Raw genomic sequence first — 9861 nt, 5'->3', positions numbered from 1 at the left:
CAGACACAGGGAGAGACAGGGAGAGACAAGGAAAATGGAGAGATGGGAAAAGAGAGGGAGAAAAAGATGAGAGAAGCAGAAAGTGATGGGATGGGGAGGGGGCAGAGGAAAGGAGGGAAATAGACAAACACTGAGAGTTAAATGATATAGACTTACAGAGAGAAGTAGAGAGACAAAGAGAGGAAGAGAGAGTAATATGCAAAAATAGTGACTGAGATATAGATAGACAGAGAGACAAAGAGAGAAACAGAAACGCCAAGAGAGAGAGAGAGAGAGAGAGAGAGAGAGAGAGAGAGAGAGAGAGAGAGAGAGAGACTCTTTCTGCAGCCTTTCTACTGTTACTCTTTGGCTCCTTCTTACTGAAGTCTTTCAGCCATACCCTTGATCTTAGCGTAGGTAAGTCTAACACTTGGACTGAGAAAAAGGATGAAAAATCTCAGAAGTCCCTTGTGCAAGTTGGGAGCGTTGAAGATCCCTTGGTGGTTTTAAAAACCAATAAGAGTAGGCTTCAGCCGCCACCCAGGCAAAATTAGAATTATTTCCTACCAAACTGAAAATGTTTAATGTGTCCCGCACACTCATATGACCTTCTGCTCAGTTACTTACCAAAACAAACAAGACCCTCCAGCCATGCCCCCTAATCATCCGCCTCATTGGTCTTTCAGATCTTGGAGAAACCAAATTTGATAGGCCCTATATATCGACATGTTCCAAACTCGGGATGGAAGATTCCTCTCAATCTCAGTTCCATCTCCCCACATTAAAACTTCTCAGGGGACACGAACGGAAAAAATCAACAGTGAAACAAATGAGACTATAGTTGTACATTTTAATTGTGGTTTTCTTTCTACAATTTTATACAGGATTCAGTAAAATGGAAAGGAGAGCCATGAATGTCCCTTGCTAGTGTGTGAAAAAGCTCAGAACACTGACTACAGACAACCAAAGGAAAATAAAACAACAACCCCCCCCCCCCCCCTCTCAGCCACAAGTGAGCTGACCCTAAGACCAGGAGAAATTCCATCAACCTCTTGCACCACACTGGATGTGGAGAAAGTTTCTCCTCGAAGTCCGCTGAATGGACTGCATATTACACGTACTTCCACAGACTCCCATTTCATGTTTTAATCATAAACTTCTGGTACAGGTGGGCCCAAAAGCAGGCTTGCCAACTTTTTCAAACCCAATCAGGATGATCACCCAATTTTATAGTATCAAATTACACACCAAGAAACAAAATTACATCAAATCAAGTAGCACTGGTATCAGTACAGTGTCCATAATGTCCTCTCAAATTACAGATTGCCGAATCCAGGACAGATCCCCGAAACTCGGGACAGTTGGCAAGCCTGTTAAAGTGAACATTTACAGCAAAATGAGGGAACTATGGGCAAATCTTTGTTAAGGGACAAAACTCCAGACGAACATTAGCTGGATTCTAAACAAACAACAACAAAAAATTTCAAGACTCACTTTTTTTTTAAAAAGCAACTTTAAACTTCCATAAGGGTTACCAGTGTTTTGTTTTTCGTTTTAACAAAATCAAATGAGTTTGTCCGAGAGCACATTACTTCCAACATGAAAGTTGTCAGCTTTAATATCATTAGCTAAAGTCTAAGACTACTAAGAAAATAAACTAAACTCGAAAAGCTGGATTCTTTTAGAGTGGGACCAAGGAATTGAACCTGTAGTCTGCACACCTACACGAGGCTGAAACTTGAGAAACACCATCTTGGCTACTGCCAACAGAAAGTGTGTGCCATGTCTGCGTGCAGGAGATTACGTGAACACACATGAGAGTTGGACGTGTATAGTGTGCCACAGAGAGAAAGAGAACACCTGGACGCTCAAACAAGAGTCTGGTCCTACTCCTCAAACAAAAGCCTCATTGTTGTGAGCTGGTGCAAGCCCTCGATAGAATGCAAATGATCGTTAACGTTTTATGCCCCCATCGATACAACTTAGATTATTTCAGAGGCGGACTGTCATTGCCCATCACTCAAGGCTACCCAGGCTGAGAGGGAGACAGCAGATGGATGACATACTCGACACAAAAACTTCCCCACATGGGATTCCAACTCATGTCTTCTGCGTACAACAGCAAAGAGCCTAACCACTACACCATGGACGCCAGTAGCAGCCCTTGGTGGTAGACTACACAGCTCTGTAACTGACCACTGGAACAGGGAGTGTCACACACCATTGGAACAGGGAGTGTCACACACGCTGCATGGCGAGCTGAGCCCGCACAATGAGCTGAGTCTACTCGGTAACACAGCTACACTGACCAACAGGGAGGAAAAAAACTGCTACAAATCCTCAAAGGATGGTACATAAGGGGGGGGACGACAAAGAAACTGCCGTGTGTAACTCGACGCATCATCATGTACAGGGAACTCAGGCCATCATGACAATAAATTATAATCATACATACAGGAAATCACATTCAATGTCAAGAAGAAGGAATAAATAACGATTATTATATGTATCTGGTCCTCAAAACATTCATCTAAAAACAGTTGTCTGTGTTGTTAAGAAAGATTTCATTTGGTCATGACAAGATGATGAAGAAAATTGCAAACATACACATGCAGTTGTAGAAGAATGTAGATCGTCTATCAAAACCAAAACGAAAATTATTGGACAATTTCAGCTGGTTCTCAGACAGAAGGGGGAGGGAGAAAAAAAAAAATCATGTGACAATCCAAATCTTTGTAACGACTCTCATGAAAACAAAGTGTGACCAATGTACAGCAGTTTTCATAGGGAATAAAACAAGTACACAAATGAGTATCCATGTTTAAGAACAGCAAAGACATGTCGCCTCATGCTAAGTCAAGACAAAGCACAAGCAAACTACGGAGAGAGGAAAATGATCTCTGTAACTTACGCTTACACTGAGAGAAATAGGCAAAACTGTCAGCATTCGCTGAAAAAACATTTGGTGCCTGGTGCTCCGTAATAAAATTTAATCAAAACTAACCTGAGAGAGATACCCTGATACTCACCTCCCACCATCATGAAATATCAATACCTATTTCTAGCTCCAACCATCTTGAAATATAGACCTAGTCTGGCTCCCACTCACCTACAATATACAGTGCCCAGTTAGGCTTTCACAGCCCTGAGATGCACCAAGTTTGGCTTCCACAATCTGGAGATAACAAGCTCCCATTTCAGATATGTACCAAGCTCCCACCATCGTGAGATATTTACCAAGCTGAAAGACATATTCTCAGCTCCCTTCATCCCAATTTATATATGTATATATTTTATATACCTTGCTTCGTTTCCACCATCCTGAGATACATACCTTGTCTAGCTCCTACCAAATTTAGATATAATATACCTTGTTTCATTCCTAGCATCTTTAGATATATACCTTGTCAAGCTCCTGCCATCTTGATTTATCCTGTATGCCTAGGCATGCAAGTTAAATATATTTGCAAAAGGCTTTGGACTACTCTATAATTTCATTGCTTTAAAGTGTAAAAAAAAATAATTTGGTAGGAGAAAGAGAAACTATTTCAGTTTTAGGTTGCACAGTTTGTGTGTGATCACACTGGTGTGAGGGGGGTTAGAGAGGTTAGAGAGAGAGCGAGAGAGAGAGAGAGAGAGAGTCGAGACAGTGTTCACACAGGGACACAGCACAGTGCAATCAGTTCTTACACTAACATAGATCTATGCTAGACTCCCAGCCACATTGAACAGTGCAGGCACTATGTGATGTGCATCTATGTTCTACAGTGGAGAGTGCCCTTCATAATAGTAATAGAATAACGAGGTGTAGGTGGGTATGGGAGTGAACACCTGAACCAAGTAGTCTCAAAATTTTGTTGTGCCGTTTCAGACATCTCAGTCTAGCCTGCCTGACACTGACAGCAGTTGTGGGGGAGGAGACACTCAAACAGATTTAGTTTTAATTTGAGTAATGAGAAGCACATCACAGAGGACATTTTTTTATTGTAGGCAAAAAGAGACAGACAGAACCAACAGAAGAAATAAAAAGAGGCGCCTTCCAACCAATCACACATAACGAGGTAATGATGAGAGGGATTTCCCTCCAGCATCTCAAGACATTGAAATGAGAACATTTCTAGACATGAATGCCAATTTTCCATGTTTTGTTAACTCTTCTGTGGGGAGATTTTATCTTGGATCTGGGCAAAGAATCAAAGTCATTGAAATTATGAGGAAAAAGGAAAGAAACCTGGTGCTATTAAGTGTGAAGTTCAACTTAATTAGCTCTAAACATATACAAGATGTAAATCTGTGCCTCCAAAACCAAGTGAAAGAAAAAAAAAGCATACCAAATATTTTTTGCCAAAGTGTACATCATAAACTCGTTCATCACTTTACAAAAAAAATAAACAGGAACAGCGTTTAAGGAAAGAAAAGTCACCTTTTCATTTTAATTTCAAACAAAAGTTATCAGAATATTACAGAAAGAAAAAAAAAAACATAAATAAATATTTGCATCATGACTTGTTCTGGAGAAAAAGATTGCACAAGAGTCCAAAGCAAGTCACATGACTGCACATCAACAGAACTCCCCTCGGCTTGCAAGACAAGCACAACACAGGCTACGGAGGGGCACCATTCCAGCCATTGGCTCAGATAAAAGTGGACACTGTCACGGTCATGACATAATTGCCCTTGGTCAATTATTTCAGGTCTCTGGTAATTGGTTGGGAAAAAGGGCCTGCTACTTTTTTTTCATCCTCCCAGCATTTTGTTCCATGTACAACAAATCTTATTTTCTTATACCAATTTCCTTGTGTTCAAGTAGTAAGGTTGATTTAGGCAAGCACTATATTTTCTAAGTTTTCTTTAAACAATGTAATTTTCGAAACATTGTAATTTGTGCTCAAGTTGTACGTTTGAGTAAGGCAAGAACTGTATTTTCAAGTTTTCCCTAAACAACAAAAAATGTTTTAGGCAAATGACTTAGGACCGTGGCGACAGGACATGACAACTACTCCAAACATACCTTTTGTTTATCCCGTTACCAGAATGTGTCTCGACACTAACTGTATGTACAATATAAAGATAGACATTATTTCTTCTATTCCTCTTCATCTTAGGATGTGTTGTTTGAGCGAGTTTGTATGAGTAAAGAGAAGTACATTGACCCATGAACGGTCATTTAGTGCTGGGAAACAGAAAGACAGACAGACAGAAGCAAAAGATGAATAGTTCAGAAATAAGAGTTACCTGAGGCGGCGCCCTTCAACCACCAGCATCTTCATATATATGTGTCTCTATGCTAACTTCAATACACAGACACTAGATATCAAACATTTACAACCGCTTGAGATTGAGATCAACACTGAACCCACTGGATCACAAAGAGAATATTGCACAAAACTGATAAACACTCTAGGATTAACAGGACAAACTAGTGTTTGTATTTGTGCATCTGTACAGAGCCTCGAAATGCAGCAGGCACACAGCGATAGAGAATGCAAAGAGAAAGCAGTGAGAATGACAGAGACATAAGGAACACAACATACATAGAGAATTCAGAGCCAGAAGGAATGGGTCAAGATACAGAGGACCTGTGAGATGGGACTGTCCTCTACCCATTCTTCAATCTAGACAGGAGCCCACCAAGATTACCTGCAACGCAACTATCAGATCTAGATTTCTCTGTTTAAAGTATCGGTAAGCACAGTGCCAAGCCTAAACGATCACGGGAAGCAAAGCTTACTTTCACTATTTTTATATCACAATTTTTCGTTCAACTTTAGGAAGACCAAGTCAGTGAAGAGAACAGAACAGACATTTTATACGGGTACAGTCCTGAGCTGCTGAAAAGTTCCTTTACTGTGCCAGCCTGTTGTGAAAACTTGTGTTTAACCTCCAGAAAGTCATGGCAAAGTCACTGCACTATCTCACAGTGTTTGTACACAATCAGAGTGGGTGCTCAGACAGTGTAAAGTTGGAGTAAAGACAAGCACATAGACACTATAATGGCCATTTAGTGCAAGGAAAAGCAAGACAGACAGACAGACAGACAGAAACTACAGTGGAGAGAAAAGAAGTAGGACCTACAAGTGGCGCCCGCCAACCACCAGCTAGCTCACACAATCAGAGTGGACGTGAACTCAACCACCATCTGCTCTGTCTGTATAGAAATCGACCATCTGTCATAACATACACACACACAGACTCACTACTGTCCCCACTACTAAATTCATTAAAATGCTTTCCAGAGACGATACCAGCATAAATATTTGTAACCAAGAACTTTTCTCTGACTTCAGAGTATATAGAGACCCTTCACAACGAGTTAACAGACAAAATATTGCACACTACTAACTAGTAATGCTCAGACAGCAAAAGCCTGCTCCATGCAGTACTCTACTAAGAATAGTTGTCAAAATGCTATCTAAATGTGTATATCAGTGTTGACTCTCATAATGAGTAACATGATGTGATAGCAAAATCAATTACAGAAACAGAAAAGTTCTCCTCTAATTTTTTCCTTCCCCTTTTTTAAACCTTTCAAAGGCAAAAAGTGCAGACCAAACAGAAGACAAGCAGCCAGCCACACACTAAAACGTAAAATACAGCATGATGTCTCAAGAACTCCACCAAACAGCAATGTATAATAAAGCTTTGTCATTTCCCCAACACTTAGACAGGAAGAAAAACAAAAAAAATCAAACATTATTTACAAAAGAACCAGTCAGAAAAACTCTCTCAGAACAAGCACAGTAAAACTAAGGGTAGGTATATATATATATATATATATATATATATATATATATATATATATACACACATCATAGCCGCAATAGAAACTTTCCACTTTGTCATTTGTAACTGCGCCCTTGTTCACGTGAGTTAGTGAGTGAAATTTCGCACATCACTCACCATGCACCCAACGATGACTCCGTGCTGATCTTTTTCTTGAACAATAATTTTTTCACATGGCCACATGAGCCATATTCAAATTAACATGTTTTGTGACTTGAAAAAATGAAATAGTCTAAATTGTCTTTAGATCAACACATTAGCGATTTCAAAACCAAAAAAACAAGTTATATACACATTCCAGCTGGTTTTTGTTGTCTTATATCGCTGTACAAGGTGCCACGGTTAAACCCCGAGGAACGCTGTTGGACAATTTGAATACTCCAAGTTGTACTTTCGGCCCGTAAAGTGGCGAGGAGGCTTCACAGCTCCCATCCTACCATCAATAACCTGAAAGATAAGTTCCAGGTCACTGGAGTTACACCTGATAGACCCAAACCAGGCAGACCACAGGTCGATACTGCCCAAGAAGACAAACAGATACTGCACTGGCATCTTTGTGATCGCTTTCTCACAACGACAAGCTCAGCTCAGTTACAGACACATGAAGAGTTAACAGAAAAAGAAGGATACGACGGCGTTAGAACACAATTTAACATCGAGCAAGGGGCCTCTATAATGACTAGCGTTTGCCATCTTTCCAAGAATTATGCTTGAGCTGACGGGGCAAATCGTCACATTCGTCTGGGATTGAGTTCTCTTCTCAAAGAGTTTGGAGACATAAAGGAGAGAGAAACAAGAAGACTGCAGCATGCATGAAACAGACAGATGGGGCGGTGGCAGTGTGATGGTCTGAAGTTGAATATCTTCCAACAACAGAACCTAGCCGCACATTTTCAACACACGGTCAACACCAACAAGTACCAGAACGTTCTCTAGACGTACTTGGTTCCCTTCTTTCAAACCCATGAACGTATTCACATATTCCAACAAGACAATGCGCACCCACACGTTGCCCGTGTAAAGATGCAGTATCTGAAGCAAGCAGCAAAATGTGTACGTTTGACTATGGCCAGCCTACTCGCCAGACACGTCACCCTTTGGGCCTAAGCGTGAGCGCCCAAAACGACATAAACACTGTACAACGACTGGGACAAGGATTGATTCAAGAGTGGAATGAACTACTACAACAATTAATTTTTTTTCAAAATTGTCTCAACCAAAGCGCAGAACATGCCAAGTTTGCATCAATGCAACGGGCGACAATACCCGCAACTGACAGGAAATTTAGAAATCAAGGGTTATTAGTTTGTGCTAAATGCCAGGCTACCATATGAGACATGACCAAGAAACAAAAGGTAATACACTTCTTGGCATACTTTGAAATATGTGCGTGTCAATTTTTGTTTTCATACGTTGAATAATAAGCACAGTACAGGCTTCTCTCGGAGTCGAAAGGTTCTATTGCCGGTGAATATATTTAATATATATAATTTTAATATATTATACGAGTGTGTGTTTGTGTGTGTCACAACGCAATGGAATCAGGTGCTCGTCAATTTTTGGGCGTACGAAGTTAGTAGTATCATCGTAAAGCTTGTTTACATGTCTTGCATTTGGCAAAAAAAATATCCATCTATCTTGAATAGAAGTCAAGATATTTACGATTGAAAGAGGTGGGGGTGTTCTGGTATCGTAGGTAAAGTTAACGAGAAAATGGCCACCGAAGCTTGAAAGTCCTTGGAAATTGAAAATTCCAATTTTCTATGCCTTTAACCAACGTTTTTCAGTAAAATCCACACAGAAATGTGGTTTTAAAAGGACATAGAAGGGTCTGAGCATAAAAAGAAAGAAAATTCAGGGAAAAATTGATCAAAAGCCAGAAAAATGCTAATTTCCTTGATAACATTATTCTGACGAGCCCCCGATTTCACCACGCTGCCTCACATAGCCTATAAGTATGGATTTATATTATATCTGTATCACCACACAAGAATTCATGTGTGTACTTTTAAAATAAACAAACAAAACATAAAAAGAAAAAAAAGCGAACATATAAAAAAACAAAAACAAGTGAACCATTTTAATAATAACACAGACAGCCTGCAATCTCATTATTATGACATAAAACAAAGGAAAGGAATATATAATGAGTTTATCACAATCATCAACAACAACAAGAACATTGCTGATTATGGCATCAGGCAGTTTTGCTCGACTCCGTTTGGTACATCACAGCCAGGGAAGGGGCAGCCTCACCCCCCTCACCCCCCTCACCCCCCCTGACATATCTGTGACGTGTCTCAGGTCGGTGACTGAAACAGATATTGGACACACAGTACAGGAATGTGGCTAGTGGCCTAAGTCTGCAAAAGTTTCAGTTTAAAATAACAAATAGATTGAATTACTTAAGAGATAAATCTATAATAGAATATGTACAAAACACCTCATCAGACTTATCATCATTAGGGTCAAGAAAAGCACAACTTTTTTTTTTTGTAAAACATGGTTAAAAACGATTTTAAAACCCTGCATATCACGAGCAGTAGCTCACTACATAACAGGCAGGGAACCAAAAGTAACTAGCTATAGTGAAAACTCACCAGGAACACGCAGAGATTTTTTTTAAAAACCCAAAAAACACTACTCTCAGGCAGGCAGTCAGGGTTGGGGGATTACTAGTGCTTGCACCGACCAATATACTGCCTACATAGCAATCCTTGAATACAAAATGTCTCATATAGGCCTATATGTATATATAAACTTTATGTATCATCCCATAAATAGATACTGTACTCTAGCATACAGTTAACTTTGTGTAGTAGGTGCATGTTCAAATGGCACTGTTTTAGCTCAATGCTGGGTACTTAAGTTTTAGTTTGTGGAGTCAAGAGACTACTTCATTTCTCCAGTTATTTCATCTGGCAGAAGTACCCAACATCAACATTTTGCTGAAGGAGAGAAAACAACACCGCAATTTACTGGTGAGATCCACAGCTTCGCCCTAAAGAATTTCAGCCAACCCCCCCACTCTCTCTCATAGTCTAGGTACTGCATTATCATCCCAACACATCAGAGGAACCAGGCTAGGGCAATCTTTCA

This window comes from Aplysia californica, unplaced genomic scaffold, assembly GCF_000002075.1.
Source record: "Aplysia californica isolate F4 #8 unplaced genomic scaffold, AplCal3.0 scaffold00004, whole genome shotgun sequence".
NCBI classification, from domain to species: Eukaryota; Metazoa; Mollusca; class Gastropoda; order Aplysiida; family Aplysiidae; genus Aplysia; species Aplysia californica.
Note: the sequence above shows the minus strand (reverse complement) of the source record.